This window comes from Ambystoma mexicanum, chromosome 11 (genome assembly GCF_040938575.1).
Source record: "Ambystoma mexicanum isolate Mex_15411 chromosome 11, UKY_AmexF1_1, whole genome shotgun sequence".
Lineage (NCBI taxonomy): Eukaryota > Metazoa > Chordata > Amphibia > Caudata > Ambystomatidae > Ambystoma > Ambystoma mexicanum.
In genome coordinates, this window is record NC_090934.1 from 536,765,559 (window position 1) to 536,789,402 (window position 23,844).

The 23,844-nt window shown below is 43.1% G+C and overlaps 1 protein-coding gene across 2 annotated transcripts in view; it reads left to right on the top strand.

Annotated features, from left to right (window-relative positions):
* The first annotated feature begins 358 nt into the window (after window positions 1-358).
* The window catches only part of TRAF6 (TNF receptor associated factor 6), a 346,063-nt gene continuing 322,577 nt past the window's right edge, over window positions 359-23,844 (top strand). Inside the window, exon 1 of one of the 2 annotated variants that reach the window (XM_069623348.1) lies at window positions 359-488. The gene's annotated coding sequence lies outside the window, so the exon portion shown is untranslated. Of the gene's footprint in view, window positions 489-705; window positions 819-23,844 lie in introns of those variants that run through there. The other variant, XM_069623349.1, reaches the window with a different exon arrangement.

Below are 23,844 nucleotides of genomic sequence, written 5' to 3' on the forward strand. Positions count from 1 at the left end.
TACTTACTGGTAATCTTCCTAGCCCTACTCTTCGTCTTGACAGTTTTTCTGACCGGCCGCACCCTCTCGTGGTGTGGAAGAGCCGGGTGTCTGTACAGGCTTTCTATGTACTGGTGTATTGTGGGTAAGTAGGAGGTTTATTACTCTGAGGAAAGAAAAGTTCCTGTAGGAGACTTGGGGCCTCATTGGTGAGTACTGTAACGAGGAAGAGTGGGACTAGGAGCAATGAAGATTACCGGTAATAATCTGAGCCATATATGATGCTGAATAAATGGTGTTTTATGCACGCCAATCATATTTTGAGCAACACAGTTAGGCCCATTGAGAAGGATATGTTTGGGCTACTTTTGGGCTACTTCCGTATTCCATGTGGGCTATGGACGGGCTTCCTTTTCTAGCACCCTCGCAGGAAGAGCAGCACCAGAGCTCATTTGGAGAGAGGAATGAGGAATGAGGGACGAGGGACAGCACTGCGGGGACGAAATTCGGTCAGTAAGCCTTAAATGGAGGGAAGCGGCATTTTGTTTTCGAGGAAACTGATCCGAAAACATTTAATGTAGCACACAATAGTCTGTGGTTCAGATGGGGTTGTGGCCGACACGTGACACCTTATCAGGAAGTTGTAGCCACGCCGAACAGCCGTTTATAGGCGGTCCGTACAGCGAATATTATTCTGTTTCTTGTTCATGTCACCTCTGTTGTCATGTGATTATGTCACCTGAAAATGTTGACTAAATTGATGCTGCCCCAGTTTCACAATCACAGTGACGGGTATTTTGAGCGTCGAAATCAGGAAGTGTAGCAGAATGAGATCGATGGTATGAAGGTTTTTGCGTTTCGCTCTGTAACATCCCGAGCTTCCCTTCACTCGTCGTTTTTCTTTTGCAACCGTATTCCTTTTATTTGAGCTGCGCAGAAGGGTCAGGCGGATATGCTATTCAACCAGTTTTGCACTACGTTTGTAGGGTCGCCACGCCCACTTCCAATAAAGTGCTGTTTTTAAAGAAAGTCATACTCGTATTTAAAAGGCAAATGTCTGTTGCTGGTACTGACTGGCGACAGAGTGATGGCACAGGATGGCTTTGGAGAGTAGGGCTATGGTAGGGTTTTGAGAGGGGTATCGGGCACATGCCCAGAATACAAAAATAATTTTAAGAGAATTGTATGGACTAGACCATTACCACAACCACAGAAATTGCCAAAAACAGTGTAACGGGCATGATTTAAAAAAATATGTGTTTACACCTTTACAAATGTAAGTGTGCAAGTTGTGTGCAAGCTGTTTACATTTCTCGCTTGTCAGCAGTCTACCTCGCCTGGGGGTTTACTCTGGGGCCACTCCCTGAGAGATCACTGGGCTGTGCAGTATCTGTTAGTCACTGATTTTATTCAGTTGGTGTCCTCATTCTAGGCTGGCGTGAAGCATATGGGTGCTCTTTTGACTCATACACCTTTTGGACTTGAGTTATTCTACAGGGAACTCGGTGGTGAGTCAGCTGTGCACATTCTTTTTTTAGATAAATATACCTCCTCGATCGACCACCTTCAAGGAAAAAAGATGTGTGCTGTGGACTACTTGAATGTTGTCTTGGGCTAGTGGAGGTTGCAGAGAAGAATGGAATGAAGATGTGTTCTCGAGCTAGTAAAAGTAAGGTCTTGTAGCGTGAAAATGACAATTTACATGATAAACTCAGTAGAGAACATAGTTTGATTACATGGAAAAGGACAATGTGCTCCTTTTCCCTTTAAAATAAAGGTCTGCTTAGTGGGTCGAGTGCCTGCTGCTGAGATTTGTTTGTTATGCTACGTTGATTTATACCGTGCAGGCGCTCTACATATGTGTGCTGTCGTAACGTAATTGGTTTGAATCTTAGTAGGTCTGATAATGCCTTACCTTCATCTGAGATCACTGTAGTGGTCCCACCTCAGAAAACCTAGAATGCAAGGCTTGCAAAACATTTTTGCAATTAAAATGCAGTTTGAGATTCAAAAAGTGAAGCGTCACTGAAATCTCTTCCTCTGATTTCCAACACTATAAACCCATGCTTCTACTGTAATAGACTCACCGGCGCTATTTTCATCTTTAGCAATGTCTTTGATGCACTTCCTTGCACCATGTCGCATTGGTACAGAGGTTTGTTAGTGCCACTGGTACACTGGCTACAAGGAGAATTGGCTGGCACTTGTTGCATGGCTTCGGAGAATGTGCAACTATTGTTAGTCTGTTAGAACCTTGTCTGGCATAGAGTAAACATGGAAATTGATCTTTAGCAACCCCTCCTTATTAGGTTACACAGTGGCCACTCCCCACAAACCATTGAGAAGTGATAATTCACTTTTTTTTTAGTAAGAAATGGTGTGCTGTGGAAGACTGTTATTTATGTCCAGTGGTTGACTTATGCATGCCCTGTAGCTTGCAATTTTAAAAATGTCATCCTGCCATTTGAGGCTGTAGAAACCCAGTTTGGCATTACTCCTTATTCAGTGTTGGTAGGAGCTCTGCCCCTCAGTTACACTTGCACACAATGGTGGCAGTGCCACATTCTGCTCTACAAGAATGTGAAACAGTAGGAACGCTCACTGAGATAGTTGCCTGGTAACACAACTATTACCAGTGTCCCTGTCTTGTATTAAAATAGTGGGAAGCTGTAGGAGAAACGGTTTTCTCATTGCTTCTTGACTACAGGAGCTCTCTGATCTCTCTCTCTCTCTCTCTCTCTCTCTCTCTCTCTCTCTCTCTCTCTCTCTCTCAAAGGAGTATTTGGGTCCAGATCTTTAAGATTGTGCCTGATGCACAGCTTAAACTGTACCTGCAACACGTTATGACTTTGTTATGTTAATAGGTATACGAAGGGAGCCGCCTGGCTTGTTGTTCACTAGAGTGGGGGGAGATAAATGATCTATAAACCAATATTTCACTTGGGCAAAAACCTGTTCTTAGCAATATATAAACAGGCACTTATTTCAAGGACATCCTATAGATGACAATGTTTAGTCCATAGTTTAATTACTCCCCAACCTTGATAACGGAAATGCCTTAGGATTAAGATAACTGCAAAGCAGGTACATTGGTTCTCTGCTTAGTTACCTAGCAGCATGGTTAACAAACATTTAGAATATGGGCGAGTGCTGCCTTTGTTGCACTGTGTTTTTGGTGGGATTGCTTCTGTAAGGGCTAATTTCTGAGTAGCACTCCGCTAAAAAAGTTGGGAGCCAGCACGTAGCAAAGCGTGGAGTACCAGAGAGTGCAGTCTGGGTCAGGTGGAGAGGATGTAGATTGCTGGCTAAAAAGTTGAAGGGGTCCACGTGAGGACTCTTTACTCTATTGGTTTTGTTTATCTTGTGGACCTTGATTAAAATCGTACATGTATGCCCTCTAGAGCAAACGGACAATGGATCCGATCTCGACACCCCAAGTACCACATGACAAACTAAACAATGCATTGGAGACTATATCTGTGAGAAAAACCATGTCTAGAACTAATTTTGACAAAGTGAAACCTGCGGGGAAACTCTACTCAAGGAAAAATTCATTTTTGCCTCCAGAATGTATGGAATTTCTCCATACTGGCGGGATAGATGGGGGGGGTGTCCTCCCCTTAACCCAGTGTCCCCTAAGACACATTTGAAAAGGCACAGATGCAAAATGTTGCAGTCAAAGATTTGGATTGTGAAATAATGGAGAACTCTTCCCAACAAAATCAAAAATTGGACACCTTGAACACTAACGTATCGGTGGCGCCCACTGTGGTACCACCTGATTTGTTTATTTCAAATACTCCCAACATGGCGAGATCTTCTGAATCTTCCAGGTTCTCATACGAACCTTCTCCAGTGCCGTTGCATTCACCCCACCTTATTGATCCCGCTGGCTCACAGAACACTCTGGCTCAGCTCACGATTGTAACGTTCAAATTTTTTTTTAATTCTCTTGCTAAGTTAAATGAGAATATTCATGAAGAATTCAAAGACCAGAAAGCTACTTTAAACTATTAACAATTTGAAAATTTCCTTTATTGAGGGCTTTATTTGTGCTACACAGTGCACTGTGTTAGATACTAAATCTCCTCTGGAAGACACCTTACCCTCGTTACTAGATTGAATGGCAAGGTACCCAGGTGGTCCTCCTGAACAAATTAACTCTTCTTACACAAAATTCTCTATGATTTTAATTTGCATTTTAGTTTATTAAAAAAAACATTTAGCAACAATACATCATTGAAATCCATTCCACAATCAATCCATACAAAAAAGAACTGCATTTCAATTACACTATCCCTAGACCTCCGCAAACAATCTATAAAAGAACACCATCTAAATTAATCTCTGAGAACTGCTTTGATGAATTTTACACTAAAACCAATGAAACCCTTTCACCTCTTAATAAAGCTGCCCACCATTCATCTGGTGATAAGGTACTTTAAATTATCTAAAAAAGTTTTAAAATGCTTTGTTCTTTCATCAATTAACCGCCTCCTCCATCTTATAATGGCACCGCAAGTATCACATTCCACCTTGATTTTTAGCAACCAATATCCTTCGTTGGTAGCAAGTTTAGACAAATTCTCATAAACTGCCCCCTATAATACCTGTTCGGAGACTTGGACAAATTATTTCAAGCAGATCCCAACGCCCTCGCCTCATGGCGAAGGCGGTAGTACAACTTGTATTTGCGAGTGTCTTCCAAAGTATTTATCCAATCCATTTCCCATAGTGTTTTCAACTGCCATCGAGCTACCTTTCAAATCTACATCTGAAACACTCAGATTCTCAAGCACCTCTCTACATGAAGAAACACAGTCCTTCAAGGTCTTACAGCTTGCTTTACATATCTGAGTTTTTTAAATATCCAAAATCGCTACTGAGTCTTCTGATATGCATGCTCTATAGAGTGCAAGCTTCTTCCATTGCACTTGCCCTTTTAAAGAAGTCAACCCCAATTCTTGCCTTAGAACTTGTATCAGGGTTGAATGCCAGACCCTAAATAACTTTTTCCAAAATAATCCCTCTAGAGCGGAGCATAAATGATCTTGGATAAACCAAATGGATTCAGTCCCGTAGGTCAGGATCGCCACCACCTTCAGCTTGTAAAACTTCAAGACTGGTAGTAGTGAGAATCGCCCACATTTTCTGTCTATGATTATTGCCGGATTGGTGAGCGTTCGAGCTCTGCTACGAAGGGATTCCACCGTCTGAGTTTCTATCCTGCTCTGATTCAGCAAAACTCCCCAATATTTGTAGGACTTTACTTCTTCCACTTGTGCAGACTCAAGTTTCCAATAAAGCGTGCTGGTCGGTCTCCTACTCTTATCATTATTCAAGATAAATATTTTAGTTTTTTCCATGTTTATTAGGTCATTGGGCTTGGCCTACTCCTCCAATTTACCCAATGATGGCTCCTACACTATATCATCCGCGTTCAGGAACCAATTAACCACCCTATCTCCATATGTAGGCGGAACATTTCTCGCTTGTCCTATAGTGTTGCCCTAGTCTGACAAAAATAGATTGACCAGGTCAGTGGCCAGTGGGCATCCCTGTTTGAAGCCCTGTGCAGTATGTATTTCTTATGACATCCCCTCCCTATTCAATCTATCCCTAAGGTTTGTACCTGTGTGGAGTGCTTTCAGGGGGGCTAATAAAGATTCTGGGCAATTCCAGAGGGACAACTTCCTGCACAACTCAATTACAGGCATTTGATCCACCCAATCAAATGCCTGTACTAAGTCCACAAAGGCCAAATAGATTTTCCTTTGCCCTCCAGCATCCTGCTCTTAAATATATTTAAGAGCATGATGTTAACACTCGTACCCACACCCCGTACAAAACCAGGTTATAAGACATTGTTATGATATTCTTTTGCTGACCATTCATTAAGTCTAGACAGAAGAAGCGAACCAAAGATCTTATTGATCACATCCAAGAGTGCAATTGAACGATAATTGTTTGGGCCGTCTCTATTGCCGCTCTAAAATATTGGCACTATTGTTGATTTCTTCCATGAGTCCGACAAGTTTCTTGTTTCAACTATCTTCTCAAATAGAGCGCTCAAGAATGTTTCCCACACATCCGGCTCTTGCTTCAGCATCACATTTGTGATGCCATCTGGACCTGGGGAACGAGAGCTGTTAGCCATGTCTATCTATGACCTGATGTCTTCCAAACTGTGAGGTAGCAGCCAATCCATCAGTATCTCTTTCGCCTCAATGCAATCCCTCTCACTCTTCCCCCTGAGTAGAGATTTGTCAAATGAGCTACCCACAAACTCTCGGGGACACTATTTATCTGCGTCAAAGACTGGTGTGTTTCACTACTCTTCAGCAGCCCCAAAATCCTGTTATTTTAAAACATTTTTCTTTTTATTTTGAAGTGTTTATTTTTTATTTTTTTTAATTTTTTTACAGCTTGCCTTGAGGATGTTTTGCGTATTTTGTTGGAGTCTCTTTCCCCTATGCCATTGTAGCAATGCTTTATAATGATTTTTAATCTTCGTTGCAACTAATGGACCTAATGTGCCTGAGAGTTTTACCCTCTACAACTCTTTCCTCATTTCCTTTCTTTATCCACTTTCAGCCAGTCATACATATGCAGATGGTTGCACAAAATTCAAAATTCCCTTCAGCTACATCTAAAGAAACTTCCATTATAATTGAAAGCACGATTACATTTGCAAAGGATTTGGAGAAATCTCCAATCATTCCAAAAACGAAATCTGAACACTTTAATATTGTAAAATTATAGGGTTCTAGAAAGTTTCTTCATGAACTAAGACACTCTTATTTGACGGGAAACTGAATTATTCAAATCCATCTAAAAAATCCAAAAATAAACCCTCCTTCCCCCAAAAAATACCTTTTGTTGCAAAAGGTCCTGTTAATAAGAAATTACAACATACTATTCCACAATGTATTGCTTTCCAAGATGCTGAGCTGACAAAAGCCTCTACCAGACACTACCTAACCCTCATTCTGGAGAAAAACCAAGAGGAATACATTTTGAGCATGCTTTCTACATACGCTACATGTGAAGAGAGCCATGAAGTAAACCAGTCATTACTGCCACTTGAGGGTACAGCACCATCTCTACCTGACGAGATTTCGGTCCACATTTCTATTCTCTACAGGATCTCAAAAGTTGGTTACATAATATAGACCTATGATGTGCTCCTTTACTCCAGTCAAACTTCGATGACCACCCAAAGGCGAAAAATCCATGCACACAAGAATCTTCCTTTCTCACACTGGAGGAAAAAAGAAAAAACATCATTGAATAAAGGTAGACTAAATGTTCGGCAGGAAGTTTCACCTGCTTGTGGAATGGATGAAAATATTTCCTTGTGTAGTTGTTTAGAACACTTGTTCCTTTCGGACCAGCGGGTTATCCTTAACAGAAAAACCATGCTTCAGTTATTACAAGACATTCTGAGTTTGTGTATGATTACCTCAAATGGCATCAAACAGGTAGAATTCATAGTAGAGGACAGTCGATTTAGTAACCGTCCATCTGTTTTCCAGGTTAACTACTACCCTGTTAGTAGAAGAAGCTCATTCCTTACTTACCATGGGCTTTGATATCTATAGTCCACAGGAATACACTCAACAATTGAAGAATGCTCCATCATTGCATAAATCCAAGGCTAACATGTTTAGCCCAATCGGGGACTTAAATATTCAATTGGGCATACGTCCTCTTGCATGTAGGAGAGAGGTCTTGGATACATGCCTCAAGTCACATAAAGCTGATGATATTGTCTATTGTCCTGCATACAAGGGGCCTCGTTGCGATTATGGCGGTAAATGGTAAAATGGGCAGTAACTCTGTTATCGCCAACTTTACCACTACGCCAAATTGCGAGTGACCCAAAAATCAGTGGTAATTCCACCAGCGGAGTTACCTCCAGCGGTAAATCCACCAAAAATCAGCAGAAACAGCGCCAGGGCTAATTCTGTTGACAGAATCACCACCAAATAACAAAAACCCATTAGCGCAAGATTACAAGTACAAAGACTACAGAATTACGTACAAATATCGGAGGTAATTCCTCCCAAAACACAGCACAGCTACCTCCAGAAAAAAGGTAGAGGTAAATGCATAAAGGTGTCATAAATCGAGGACCAAATGCACCAGATCCACTCTGGTGGAATATAAAATGCCCACCCCCAACCCCAACACACATCCTAGCAACATGCTATTCTACATCGAGTTACAGCAGCATGCTGGACCACAGCAGGGAAGAAGACGGGTGCAACCAAGGCGTAGGTGACGCATGCTACAGAGGGCAACCATACCACATGTCCGACCATCCCCATGGACACTCGCGGACTGCCAATTAATCACCTTATACAGACTGGACCGTCCAACCATCGTTGACCTGCTCACCTTGACACAGGCACAACTGCAGAGTGCCATTTCCATTACGATAGCCGCCCTCCTGCTGAAACAGAGTTCTTCATTTTTGTGGCACAGGTGCCTTCCAGCACACAGTAGGGACACTGCATGGCATGTCTCAGCCCACATTCCCCAAGGTACTGGAACAAGTCCTGGAAGCCCTAATGATGCACGCACATCTCCATGCCCTGGCATAGGTGCATGCAGCAAAGGCAAGGTTCTGCAGCATTGCCCGTTTCCCCAACACCATTGCAGCATTGGATTGCAGCCATGTGATGTTAGTACCACTCCAGGCAACAGACCAGGCATACCGCAACCAGAAACAATTTCACTTGATGAATGTGCAGATGCCCTGCAATGCCGACCTCGCTGTGCCCGATATCCTGTGGCCACACATGATTTCACTGATTATGCACAACAGCACCTTGCCTGCACACATGGAGAGGCACAGAGGACAGCAAACTTGACTTGTGGGTAAGTAGCACTCGGACCTGACTGCCAAAAATACTAACACACCTGGGGCACGTATGCAGGAGAAAAGTGAAAGAACCACCAGTCCCATGATGCAACAACACCAATTCACAGAATAGACCAGGCACCCTGACTGACACAACCCCGGACACAGACATGAAACCTGTGATGACACAGGTCATCCAGCCATGCAAGGCAGCACCAATCAGTCATGGCCAACCTACCACCCATTTAAGCATTGCCATGTCCCCTACATGGCTTACTGCCACACCATAGTTGACCAGTGCATTGCCAATGTCACAGCAGTGACCGACACCACATGCATGCCAACTCCCACAACGTGTATGACTGCAAGGGAGCCATGTAGCCCATGTCCAATCAACCCCGATGCACACAAGGTGCACCGTGCCCATCCACTGAGTCATGCACATAAGGTATACATGTTGGGACCATTAACTTGTTCCCTGGCCCTCACAACGCAATGTCTCACACAGTCCATTCATGTTTTGCAGGTGACGCTGGATACCCGCAGTTGGCATGGCTTATGACCCCTCTGAGAAACCCTGCTACACCACAGGAGATAGCCAATAATGAGCTGCAGAGGAGAACACGAGCATGCATTGAGCAGACATTTGGCCTCTGAAATCCAGGTTCAGGTGCCTACATCACACAGGCGGTGGTGCACTGATATACAGCCCCGAAAAAATAGGGAAAATTGTAGTGGTCTGTGCCATGCTGCACAACATGTGCATAAGTAGGAATGTTGAAGTGCACGCAGATGAGGACAGTGACCTACCCCCCCCCCCCGCCCCACTCCTAGCTCTGATGAGGAAGAGGCTGGAGGAGGTAACAGGGCACCACAGCCCATGTGGATGGTCCGTCAGGAGCTCGGGGATAATTATTTCTGACTCTAGAGACATGACACCCATGCATGCAATGAATGCATATGTCAAAGTTGCATCTAATGAAATCCGTCCAACTGATAAAGATTCAAATGTGTTTATCAATGTGACTCCAACACCAACTCCCATGCCAACATCAACTTCACCCTCATCCCCAACATCAAGAACATCTCCCATTAGCGATTGCGCTGTACCCCTTGTCCGCAGGCCTACCAGCATTTAAGCATGCACTGTGAGCGCATGGGCGGGATGCTCGTCAATGACCCCTCAGTAGGGCTAGCGGACTGTGCGCGCCCCTGCACGCTCCCCCATAGATGGTACATGCTGAGATGTATGGCTCTGGCCACAGTCTCATGTGATGAAGACATTTTTTCAGCCAGCTCCCACACCCTCTGGCTTGTGAGGCACAGGCTGGCATTGCTTGTCACTGTGCTTCTGCAGAGATGGTCAATTGACCTAGATACCCCCTGAATGCAGTCATGCATGCCCTAAGTGTTCCTGAGCAATGTCGCGCATTTCCGCCTGCCTCTGTTCCATGCGGTTCATAAGGTCCCAGATGGCCTGGAGTGGAGGCAGGCACTGGCCGTAGTTATTGGCCTTGGTCATGTTCCTCATGCTGCCCTTGATGGCAAGCATTCCTGGCCTGGTCATCAGATGAGTCCTCCGCATAGCGCATGGCAGGAATCGTGGTGGGATGGTGGTGTGTGCAGTGGGGAGGACTTTTACGAATGTTGGCAGACTGGGGAATGTATGTGGCTGGATGCAGGGGAGGCACCCTTGTACTCCTCGACACCGTTCCTGCAGTGCCCTGCTCTGATTGCAGGCTGTCCTCCACACTCTGACCCACCTGTGCGTCCGCAATAAGACCCAATGTGGTCGTGTCTTGGCTTGTCTCTGGTGGCGCAGACTGCACGCTTGGGGTCTGTGGTGGCCCCGTAGGCGTGTCCGTTTGGACCGCTGGAGTGGCTGTCGATGGCCTGGTGCCACTTTTGTGGCACGCTCCCACTCCCCAAACTGCCTCAGCCTGGATGCATGCTGGCAGTGGTTAGTGCTAGTGTTGTGGAGGGGCCAGCCTTCTCGGTCCCTTCCTGGGTGTCTTACTTTCCTGTTGGTACAAATTGAGATGTGCGTTAACACATTGGCAATGAGGTGCTTGGCAAATCAACATTCACTGTCACTTGTAATTTGTCATCACTGTGTTTTGGGCCTCCTGGGTGACTGGTATCATGCGCCGGCCGCTGTGTACATGGCATACATTGCGTCTGGACGGCCAGGGGTGGGTTGTCCGGCTTGATTTGGCGATGCATCCCATGGATGTGTTTGGCTACAGGCTGTCCTGTCCAGTGGTGCATCAGGCCTGTTGGTGGCAGGTATCCAGTGGTGCAGTCAGGTAGATGCAGTGCATTTGGTTTTATGTGTGTCAGGTGGCCATGTTGTCAGATGTGTACTCCTCAATGTCTACATGGGCCAGAGTTGTCGAGGGGCTAGTGACTGTGACGCAACTATCCACAGTTGTGCATCCATGGGCAGGTACAAGTTGCATGGTTGCAATGTTGTCTGTGCATGGGTGTCATGTCAGGGGGGTCCTGTCGCCATTGGTTGTTGTCATTGTGGCCTTGTGCCTCACATGGATGCAGATTGCTTGCTGGGGTTCACGTTGCTTGCTTGCATGGCAGTATGAGTGTTTGCGGATGCACTCAGGGTTGTCCATTTATTGGTGTGTTTATCACTGTGGTACTCGCCAGATTCAGCTTAGCTGCTGTCTCCTAGCTCTACCGTGCCTATGCCCTCGATCCTGACCATGTGCTGTATCCCACTGACCATCTCCTCCCACGGTGTCAGTTGCAAGGGTTCCACTGAGCCACCTCCAGTGGCAGCTGTCTCCTGGCGGTGGATGCAGATGAGGCTCCTGATCCTGTCCTTGAGGTCATTGCAACTCTTCTTCATGTCCTCAACCTCACGTTGGATGTGCCCTGCGGCCATAACCTTGTCCCTGTCTTGCTCCCATATATTGTTTTTGCGCTGTTGGCTGTTCTTCTGTGCGATGCCCCATGCAGCTCCTCAACACAGTTAACTACTGCTCTGTGAATTTGGGCTTCCGCTGTCTCATATCAGGCACCCTGCCTTTGCCATTACCTGAGGACATGTTTGGCCTTAGCTGGGTGTCTGGATGGCACTCCTATCTCGAGATATTCAATGGATTGTGATTTCGAAAAGGGTTGCCATGGTGGTGCTTGTATAGGGGTGACGAATTTCCGCTGGCAGAATTACTGCTGACCGCCATGGCGCTAATTGTATTTCTGCCAATTTTTGGCAGAATTACAATGTACCATGGTTGTTCGGCAGTAACTCCGCTGGGCGTAATTACTGTTAACGCCATTGGTTGGTGCGTGCGCCCGCCAGGTTGTAATTCAGCGGAAATTCTGCTGTAACACACAGCGGTAACGCTAATTCCGCCACGGCGGAGTTTCCCTGGAATACCGGCAAACTCGTAATGTGGCCCAAAACTTCACTGTGACTGGAATGTGCCACACTACTTTTTTCTTTTGTGGAACGCAAGAGGATAGAGGATATTTACATTTCGTTATGCTCCAGACTCGTACAGTGCATCTTAAAGACTTTGATTTTCTTCTGCTACAGGTGTGATTTTCTTCTGCTACAGGGCACCTGGTTATTGGAAAAACCAATGCTTGAGGGCTATGAAGTATTCCTCTTATCTGCTATCGGTTCCTCCTTCAACTTTTTGTGCTGACATTTTGGCAGTTAAAATAACCTGGAGGGGTAGAGGGAGCAACCAGAGTTTTGTTTGGTGCTTACCATTTATTGGAATCCTCTTATGGTTGAAGTTATTGGGTTGGTATATGGTCTTTCCATCGAAAGCCATACCATCGAAAATTATTAATTCAATTGCCTTTCCATCGAAAAAGCATATTCATTGAATATTTTCGATGTTTACTTTTGATGGATAGGGTTAGATTTAGGGTTGGGTTAGGGTTAAGAGGAGGTCGGAGTGGGGTTTGGGGGGAGGGCTTGGGGGGAACCCCCCATATATAAAAAAAATGCAGCTTTACTAGGAGCTGTCCAGTGCCAAAATGTCAGCACTTGACAGCTCCATGTAACATTTTAATGTAGAAAATAAAAGCATCGAGAGGCTATCTTTTACATTTAAAAGTACATATCCATTCGATAGAAAAGTTTCAATGGATATGTACTTTTAATGTAAAACATAGAATTTCAATGATTTTATTTTCGATGCAATGACTATAAACCATTGGGTTCACTCAATCTTTGTTTTCGAAACATGGTATGAATTGTGTGCGGGGAGAGATTTTGATGGCAGGAGATTTTAATTCGGATTGTATGTCACCAAGTATGTCTACTGATTCTCCGCACACCAAAGCCTCTAAATGTACAGGTAAATGTATATCAGATCTCATAGGTAGGTGGGGTCTATATGTAGTTAATGGTGAAGTGCGAGATAATATCCTGGCACAACCTACATGTACAAGGTGTGGCTCGTCTTCTATAATTGACTTTGATATTTTCATCAAAATCAATTAATGAGACTGTATATATTTTAAGGTCGCTCTCACTTATGCAAAGCTTGTTATTTGTATAAATACAAACCTTCAAAGAAATATAATTGCAGCGGCCAATAATGACATGTTGGTGAATTATACAAAACCATACATTTTGTGGAATCCTCAAATCATAATTACATTTTATTCTAAGCTTTACTTGTCATTTAAAAATAATCATGCTACGAATTGCGATTTGCAACAAATACTTCAGTGTTTAGATTGTTATATGAATTCTTTCATTAGAGATAATTGTCATTATTTTAGGACGCATTGTTTTGATGAGGCGGCTAATATAAAAATAATAATGAACCTAAGACTAAACCTGTGTTTATTACTGGTCTGTAAAGACGAAAAAATCCTTAGCTGAAAAAGCTTACAAAAATTTGTTTGTCACATAAAAGCCTAATGTATCAAAGAGACACTGAACCGATACTAAAGGCATTGAATCCATCCAGGACAAAATGCTCTTGGCATATAATCAATAGGGCAGAATCTGTCCAATGCTTAGCTCAAACCCAATTGTGGAATCCTCTTGGACTGCCTGTTTTTTTCTTGTGTACTCTATTCCACATTCATACATCAAACCACCATTAGTATACAAGAAAACCAATTGGTTTCTCTCATTTGATAGTGATGTATTTCAATTAATTATAAGAGCTAATCCCTTGCATGTGGTGGGCCCAGCCGGGAGGCTAATATTTAAGGAGAACCCTCCTTTATGGTCTAGTATCATCTATAAGTTATTCAAACATATCCTAAAAATAGTAAACTCCATTAACCTGGAAGAATCTGATTCCAGTTCCAAACTTTCAGAAGGGCAATGGAGATTTGCCATCTAATTATAGACCATCACCCTTCTAGATTCAATGAGGAACATTTGTTCAGGGGTTGTTTTGAAGAATTTGGAAACGTGCTTTGAACAAGGCATACATTCGTTTTCAAAAATTGATTAGTAGAATGTGCTAGATAACATTTTCTTGATTAGTAAACAAGCTTCTTTGATTAGCAATTTTGTACTAATCTTTTAAAAGTCACCAGAGATTATTTGTACCCAAAATATAAAATTACCAACATCATAAAGATTTTTTGTGTACATTAGTGAGAGGAGTGTCTGTAAAATGTTCGCTGCATGAATGGACACATATAGATATCATAAAAAGGCTCGACATTTTTTTTTCAGTGTAAGGCTCTGTGCAGTTGGGTGCATTTGGTGTTGCACAGAGCAGTGTCCTGTATATTGTATACTTGACCCATCATTTGTTGATTTCAGAAGTTTCATAAAACCAAAAGGTTCACAATGTTAAAGGAAAGTCATAATCTGAGACTAAGTACATAGTATGGATTTGCAGCAGACGGGGACATTGTCAGCTTCAGGTGGACACTATGGCCCTTGCCTGTCATTGATATAAACTTTTTTCAGTATAGCGTTAATTACTACTTTCAGGGGGAGAACAGGGTTGCAAATGGTCCTCAAGCCAGAATGGTGAAAAGTGCAGCATTCCAGCCATGCGCTTCCATGAAAGCAGTATTTATCACTAGTAGCACTTAGTGCCACCATCTCCGGTGCAGAAACTTTTTTTGTTTGTTTTCAAGGGAACCAGGCTTTGTGTAATTCAAGCTTCTCTTCGAAAGAAATGACCCATATGTCCATGATAGTATTTCCAGGACCTGGATTTGAGCAAGGTGGTGTGCAGGTGGGGCACTCAAGTGGAGACTTGCCCTGGTGCACCGTGTCCAAGGACACTGAATTCTGGGCAGAGGCACAGTGGCCTGGCATGAAATGCGGGGAGGTACTTGCAGATTCCACTTGCATTCCCAGCTCCCGGATTGGCCAGCGCTGTCCCTCAGGTGCTAATATACAAATGAAATCATAATCGTAGAACAAAGCTAGCCCTAAAGCGTATGGTATTGCAGTAGATCTGTATATGTACAGATCGAATGGAACTTTGGGTCACTACCATCTAGTTAGCTTTGCATGTTTGTTATGTGAGAGGAAAGAAAGCAAGAGACTAAGCAGAGTGGGTGGCGTAGCATGCAAATAACTGGGTAAACTTGGTGGAATATTGTAGTTTTGCTGTCTTCTCACTTTCAGGGTAGCTGGTATAAGGCAACAGAGTGGTACAATCAGAATGTCAAGGAGTTTATGTTCAGCTCATAGGTTGAGCTCCAGTTGCACAGATGAATGTAACCAGCTGGTCATAGAACTAGGTTTGCCATCAAAGGAATTTGGCTGTGAGATTGTGTAAATGCTATCGTCAAAATGATGCACTTTCCCCAACAAAGTTAAATATAGTTTGCACTGTGAGATTTCTATACACCAACTTAAACTTTACTGAACAGCATGGAGACATTGGGGGTCATTACGACCCAGGCGTTAACCATGGCGCTATTAGCGCCATGGTTGACGCCGGTATTATACTGATTGCGCCATGGTGGATGGCAGAATTACCGCCCCATTCCAAGGTTGGCGGGGCGGTAATTCCCCATTCACCAATGGGAATGGGGAAGGCGGTAATTACGGTACCGCAAATTGCAGTACCGTAATTACCTCGAAAGTCCCTTTGCGGGTTCCTTCCTTAACGGCTGGTAAAACCAGCCGTTAAGGTAGGGACCCGCAAAGGGACCTCGTAATTAGGCGGTAAGCGGTTAACGGCACCGCCACCTTTTACCGCGCCGTTAACCCCTTACCGCTTGGGTTGTAATGAGGCCCATTGTAGTGTTTTACAGTAGCAATACTGTAATTTTTATGTAACAACTTACATTTTAGGAAGGCAATTGCAGGACTGTGTTTAAAAAATAATAATAAAGAGAACACAATGCTCTTTGCCAGACAGGATATAGTTGGCTTGATCAAAATATTATCCCGCAATCTCTCATTAATGTAGAATGCAACATGTATGGTAAAATTCTGGCAAATAGGATTGAATAGTCTCTTCCATCTATGATCAAAACTGACCAAGTCTGGTATGTGAAGGGACGGAATATTTCTGCGAATGCGAAATTATTATTTGATGCCTTTCATGTAATTTCTAAGAACAAGAAAGATACAGGGTTATGCTGCAGGTGTGCTTGATGCGGAAAAAACCTATGATCGTGTCACTTGGGACTTTGTTTCAATCGCTATGCTGGCATGGGTGTGGCAAGCAGTTTATCTCTCTGGTACAGCTTCTATACTCTTGTCCAAAATCCTCTATTCTCATTAACGGTCAATCCTCATCCTTCTTTCTCTTACGAAGAGGCACGAGACAAGGCTGTCCCTTCTTCCCCCATCCTTTTCATTCTCTCTTTTAAACCCTTGCTTGAACTCATTAGATCTGACTGAGACATACATTCCTGGAATCCCCTCTGGAAATTCGATTACTAAAATCGCTGCTTATGCAGATGACATTCTTATCCTTATTCAAAAACCCAAACTCCACCTTTCTCACCTGCTTGAAAGACTTCATCAATTTTCTCTTGTGTCAGGCTATAACTTAAAAAAAAATCTGAGATCTTACCTCCCAATTCCTTTTGTGTTAAGCAAGACTTGGATGTCTTTGGCTTCAAATGGTGTAAAGAATCAATTAAATATCTAGGCATACGCTTTGCCTCCAACCAATGATACTATCAAACTTAACATGCATATATTGTTATACCGATTTAGTAAATTAACCTCAATGTGGTCTCCCCTTTACCTGTCCTGGTGGGGCTGTCTGGACACCATTAAAATTATGCTATCCCCCATTGTCCTATATTATCTGCAACTCCTCTTGGTCTCATTGCCTTCCTCATTCTTCAAATCCATCTGCTCTTCTCAACTTCTTATTGGGCCCCAGAAAATGTAAAAGGATTGTCATTGCCAAGCTAAAAGCCCCATATGAAATGGGTGGGGTTGTAAGCGATATTCAATCAACACTACAGCCAAGTCAATGCCTAGTCTGGGATGCAGAGGAAAACCCTTATTAATGGATTTTTATGTCTAGTTCAGTACTCTGGATGACCACCCTTGTATAATACCCCCCTCTTAGAATCCCCCTGACCGCACTGAGCCAAGAAGTAGGTTTGTTTTGCAAATTAAAAGGTTTATTTGAGAATTTAAACAATATATATATATATCACACTTTATAATAAATTAATATCTGATAGTACACTTAGACATATGATGTTGATCCACAATGGGTAATCTGGCACTAGCACACTTCTTTACAATCAATGAGGAGTTAGTATAGGATGGATAAAGTAGCAAAAATACTTTTATGATTTAAAGGGAAAAGCAATGAGGAATAAAATGCAGTACAGAAATACTTGATATGATTTTAGCAAAAGATAAGATAATCACTTTTTCTCTGGCAATTCACCCCCCTCCCCTATGCAATGTAAGAAATGGAAGGAGATGGAAAGAGGAGCACACAGTTCTCAGGAATGCAATCAAATACAATCTGAAATTCAGTTCCCCCCCCAGCAAGCTTAGCGGAAACGGGTAGGAGTTTGAAACACAGGCCCAAAATGCTTTTTAAATGTGATGGCAATGGCTGGGAAAATGTGCCAACTGATTTTAATTCCCTCTAGAGATTCAGGGTGAGTGGGAGATGCGTATTGGTATTAGTTCAGGCTCACTTTAGCAATGCTCTGAGTTATTACCAAGTTGCAACGGATTTTAACAAAAGAAAGAATGGAGCTGCTATTTTGACAAGTGGAGAAATTGAGCCAAAATTGCAAATCGTGGTAAATTTCGCGAGTTCGTAAATCGTGATTGCGGAAAAAGTATAAGGAAGTCGGTTCTAGGCTTGTTGGAAAGCTTAGATTATAAGCTTTCAGAGGAAAGTTAAATCTCGTTCCTAGCCCAAACAGTTCCAGAGATACGGACGATTAAATAAAGGTAGTTTTTCGGATTTACAGTAAACTCAAAATGACAGGTGACAGCTTGCAGCTGCAGAATTGACAGGTGACAGTTGTGCAGCTTTAAAAATGACAGATGACACGATTTCTAGGAGTCAGTTCTACTTAGGTTAAAATAGTTTGGATTAGATTATTTTAACTAAGAGATTGGTTCTGCACAGTTCTGCTAGGTACTCACAATATCAATTTGAAATAGGCCTCGTCACGGATCTGGTCAACACGTTAACATATTTTCTGTAGCACCAAACCATCCGATCCCTGTCTTTGTACGATGTCGTGTCCACTGACACTGACAGAATCCTCCCCTTTTCATCCAGATAACGACCTCTAAACCTTTCCAGATTTTACACAAATGTGCACCAGGGATATGGGTTACAGATGATAGTGTCAGATTTTTAACATGCATACATTTGGAGTGACAACCTTATTTTCTGCTAGCAACCCCCCAGAATACACCACAGGGTCCTAACGCCTCTTAAAATGTTCACGGAAAAATCACAAAAATAATGATATTACTTATATAATTCTGACAAGTCCGCACTATGAGTTATCTATCTTTTTAAAATTATGCTCTGGTCAAAAAGGGGTGTGGCTTCCCACATCACAGGGTGGAATAACTGGTTTATCCACTTCCCCCCCAAGCCAGCTTGTTCACAGAGGCACAGCTGCCCCCCAGTTTCTCCCAAGAGGAAGCTATTTTACGACGCCCCCAATATAACATTTGCCTGAGTCCAGGACAGGCCTTTGTTCAACTTCCTGTAGTCCCCAGCTGCCACTCCCCTTTCAATCAACAGGGCCATGTGACCTCAGGATGCAGCCAGGCCTGGCAGCCAGGTCTGGGAACACAGCTGTTGATCCAGTTTCAACTCCTGTCGGGGGTAGTTGTCAGGCAGAATTCAGTTTCATTAAGCCAGGTTTCAGCTAAATGTCACTTTTTGTTCCCAGTTTTCTACATTCAAATCAAACTGACAATTTTTACCTATACATTAAATAATGACTTCCTTCAAGTCATTTCAGAATATAGTTTTACATTGTATCCACCTCCTAGCAAGTCTTTCCTTGGCCTGGTTTTGTTTTATTTGTTCAGTTTTACACAAACGTCTGGTGGTTTTAAAACGCTGGCTTTCTGATAGTGGTGAGTACTGGTAATGCAACCATTTTTGGGATTAAGAAAATGAATTCAGCACAGTTCTGAGTTGCTTTTTGGCAATCAGCATTGCCATTCCCAATTGTTTCAGGCTACTGTGTGTGTAGCCCAATGGTGGTTTTAGGCAGTGCCCTCCTGTGCTCACAACATAGGCAAAAATGGGTGGCAGCCTATTCTTCATGTTTTCCCTGTGCACTCTCTGGGGAGTTCTGGCCATCATGATGTTTTCAATTTGTTTACAATTTGTTTGTTTGTATCCTGGCACTTCTGGGCTGCAGGGATACAGAGCTTCAAGCCCAAAGAAGCCTAAAAATAAAACATCTACTGTGTTTTGACCTCTGCGCCAGTACCTCTCCAATTTTTATAGAATCAATAGTTATTACAAACACTAGCATTCTAATGTGTCCTATTTCAAAACACTGTTGTGTATGACCAGCACTCTTCAAAAGATTTCCCACTTCTTATCATCTAATCGCTCAGCACCTCAAGACTATCACCATTATCATAAATTCCGATCAATTCGTAAAGATAGTAGCGTCCTGTCTCATCAGTCCTGTTCTAATCTTGCAATTCCAAAAGGCGGCGTTAGAATGCAAGTTTGATGCTAGATGAACTAGGAGGACAACTACGATAGAGGGAACTGGAGACGTGTTAAGAGAGACCGGCAAACGTTCAGAGGGAGACCCATGTGTTGGCGATGTCCAATTGTTAACAATTAAAATAGATTTACCGTATCAATGAGTGTTTGTAATAAATGTGATTCTGTAAAAACTGGAGAGGTACTGGCGCAGAGTTCAGAACACAGTAGATGTTTTATTTTTAAATTTAACATGACCAGTCCTAAATTACTGAGCCCATTATTCCATTGGGCACCATTACTAGATTTTAACAAAGAAGAACTGGTTCGAGTATAGGTTCAGCTTTCTGACCTCAGATCTTTGGCAGGCAGAGATCAAATCACACAGAAATAATACATGACCATCAGGGTTCTGACCCATCCACTTTATACATAAATTGGTAATGGTGGCCATTATCACCTATACAGGGCACCTATACAGGGCAAATACCATTATGTCAGTAAATATTAATCAATAAAAAGTTAACCTTTTTACCACCAACTTTTAAAACCAATTCCTCAGCAAGCGCACCTTGACAAATAACGTCCTGCTTCATATTATTATTAAAAACACAATCGGTCCTAAACATAGACACCAAGCCCCCAAAGGGCTCTTTCTAGTGGGTTGAAAACATGTAGTGTATCCACCACTTAGCTGGGCACTCCACCAAACATATCTCCTGTAAACAAACAATATCAAATTGTCGCATGATGGAGCTGTAATGAACTCATGGTGGCAACAATAAAAACGGGCACAAGTGATCCCAGTTCAAGGGTGTTTATTGAACAATGTTTGCAGGGTGGAAAAACGCCAAAACTAAACTTACATTTTAAGATGCAAGCAAGCGTCGACCATCAAATGAAAATAAAGCAGCCCTAGTGGTGTTGTGTCAAATAAAAGGGCCTATACTACAAAAACGGTATCTGGTCAATGGAATACTAATTCATCTAACGCCATACCATTGAATTATAAGCAACAAAATGCCATTCCATCGAATGTCCTTTTCGTTGAATATAATTCGATGGATCCATCGAAGTTAGTAATATAAAACTGTGGGTTAGATTAGGGTTAGGGGTTAGTGTTGGGGCTAGGGTTAGATTAAGGGTTAGGGGTTAGGGTTTGAGGTTGGGGGTTAGATTAAGGGTTAGATTAAGGGTTATATTAGGGTTTGGCTTGGGGCTAGGGTTAGATTAAGGTTTACATTAGGGTTAGTCTTGTTGTTAGGGCTAGGGTTAGATTGGGGTTAGGGTAAGGGGCGTGGGGGTTGGAGGGGCTGGGTGAGGGAGACCCCACCCCCCAAAATACAAAAAAAACCATTAAAACGTTACACGGAGCTGGCCAGTGCCAACATTTCAGCACTGGACAGCTCCATGTAACGTTTTAACTTTACAAAAAAGTGCTATCTTTTACTTGTAAAAGTGTGTTTCCATTGAAATATACCTTGCCCCATTGATATCAGAAGGCAGCATATTACCAGGGCTGTCACTATGTCTCATGTAGTTGCCACCCTGACTGGTTTGGACCTCCAGAATCAACTTTTGATGTTTGAGGGCAGATACAACGGAACAATCTCTCTCAAATGTGTCTTTCCCACTAAATCTGAGGAAGCCATAGCCACGGGAAGAGGGCACTGTACCTTGTTACAGGGGTAGCAAGGTTCCACCACTTGCTACCCCTGTAACGCACACAGAAGTCTTCTCCCCGTCATTCCTCTCATATTGTGTAGGAGCTGTTTTAGAAATGAAGTTAGCTGCGTTGAGACTGGTGATAACACACGAGTTCCTGTAAATATATCCACCATTCCGATCTCACTGACCATCTGCTCATACTGGGTCGCAGTGGATTTAACTTCCACTGAGACAATTTCCCCACAAAAATGATCATCACATTGAGATAAATAATCGTCCTCTGAGAAACTATCCACTACTACCGCTGTCATTTTTGTTCCTTTTGTCCCCGAATTCCACAACAACACTCTTGTTTGTGAGCGTCTTCGGTGTCATCAGACGACTGCTTGGCTCTTTTTTCATATTTTGAAGCTTTTTCTCTTGACTGTGTACTTTTATGCTTCTGCAATGCTTTTATACTCGCCAGGGTTGTCTAGAAGCAGGAGTTGGGTCACATAGTACTGTGGGCACCCTCTTTGGTCATGTAACTGCCGAACTATCACAGTCTCTGTTTAACGTTTTGCTGATCAGGTAACCCTACCCCATCAGGCTTCTTTTGTTGCAGAGACTTTAATGTCCCAACCCCAACTGTCTGTGCTTGTAATGGAGACTTGGTACACTGGGTCATGACTGCTGCATTTTGAAGTACTAAAATAGCCTCAGTCTACGGTTCCTTGTGCAAGTTAGATAGGGAAAAACCTCTAAACTCAAATGTATTTGTCCAAATTTCCAATTTGTTTTAATATCCTCATATAGGAATGCATATGTGGAAATCACATGATTTAAGGCATTCAAAGCTGCCTCTGCATTATCACCAATCTCCTCACTTGTCTCATTTAATGTTGTAGTTGCAGGTTTTCTTGACGCAGGGTGGGGTGTAGATACATTGATGAAATGGTTGCCCCACTTGTGTCCCCTTCCTCATCTGTGTAAAATGACAGAGTAGCTTCCCTTCAGAAGTTTCCCCTCCTCCGCTGATACAACTGACGAGCATATCCGCATCAGACACTGATTTCGTGTGGAGGTTGTCCGAATCTTTTGGTGCTAACTTGTGCCTGGCCCCCATAATGCCACTTGAGCTTTTCTCAAGGACTGCCCCATCGAAGAAGTCTGTTATCTTTGCCTTTCCTGAAAGGACCCCTAAAAACAAATAACGCAGGGCTCAACAGGATCAGGGGACGATTCAGGCTGTAATAGTGCACGGTATAAATATGCTTTAAAATTAAACACATGCTTAAAGTTATTATATGAGAATTATACGACAACCCCATGATAATTCTTTCAAGTTACCTGGATGTTGATTAGGATGTTATAATCAATGTCCCAACACAGCCTCTCGCCAAGCTGCCTGACTGCCCGACTGCATACACTTCAGTGCGCTTGTATGTGCACGCTACATGCTGCGTTTGGGGTTTTGTTCACTGCTCTCTCAAGTCAGGTTGAGTAAATGGATCGCCAAAAAGGCAGTCCTAATGGAAACCAGAAACGCGTATATGCACGTAGCTCCAGTAATGAGTAGTGTCCAAGTCCCAACTGCCTGAATGCATACACTTCAAAACACTTGTACTGTGTTGATTCCTATTGTGAACTCTGCCTAACATCTGTCATGTCAAGTTTTCTTGATTGCTGTCGCTGATATGCTATGATAAGGTTGAAACTGCCAGCCTTGGTAGGTTGGAGCCTGGGGTGTGAGTGTAGGTTCTGAAACGGCTCCTGACTTTGGCCCAAACTTTGCTTTTAGCTTACACATTAATTTCAGTAGATGCGATTGATCTGGTAGTCTGCTGTAACAAAACATTCTAAAATATCAGACCAATAACAAGAGTAAATGAGAATTGCTTTATAAAATGTGTGATGTCTGGGATGTAGATTTTCTTCACTGGGAGTGTGACAAAGACTTCAAGTCAGTAGCTAAATCCCACCCAAATCCTCCATTTGTTTTTGTTACAGGCCCCTAAGAAGTTCCAATAGCTGCCAGGAATGCACATTTTACCCTTTGAACCTGTACTAGACTACTTCATTCCCCCTGTCACTTTATCCCGCTTTCTCGCCCTACCCATGACCCAATTGGCCACCATTTCCCACCACACCAGCATCTGCTTTGTTGTGTAGGACCTGTCTGTAGAATCCTCTCTTCCATGTATGCTCAGTACTTGTGGCAGGACCTCTAGCATGCCTGAGCAGCGGCTGCTA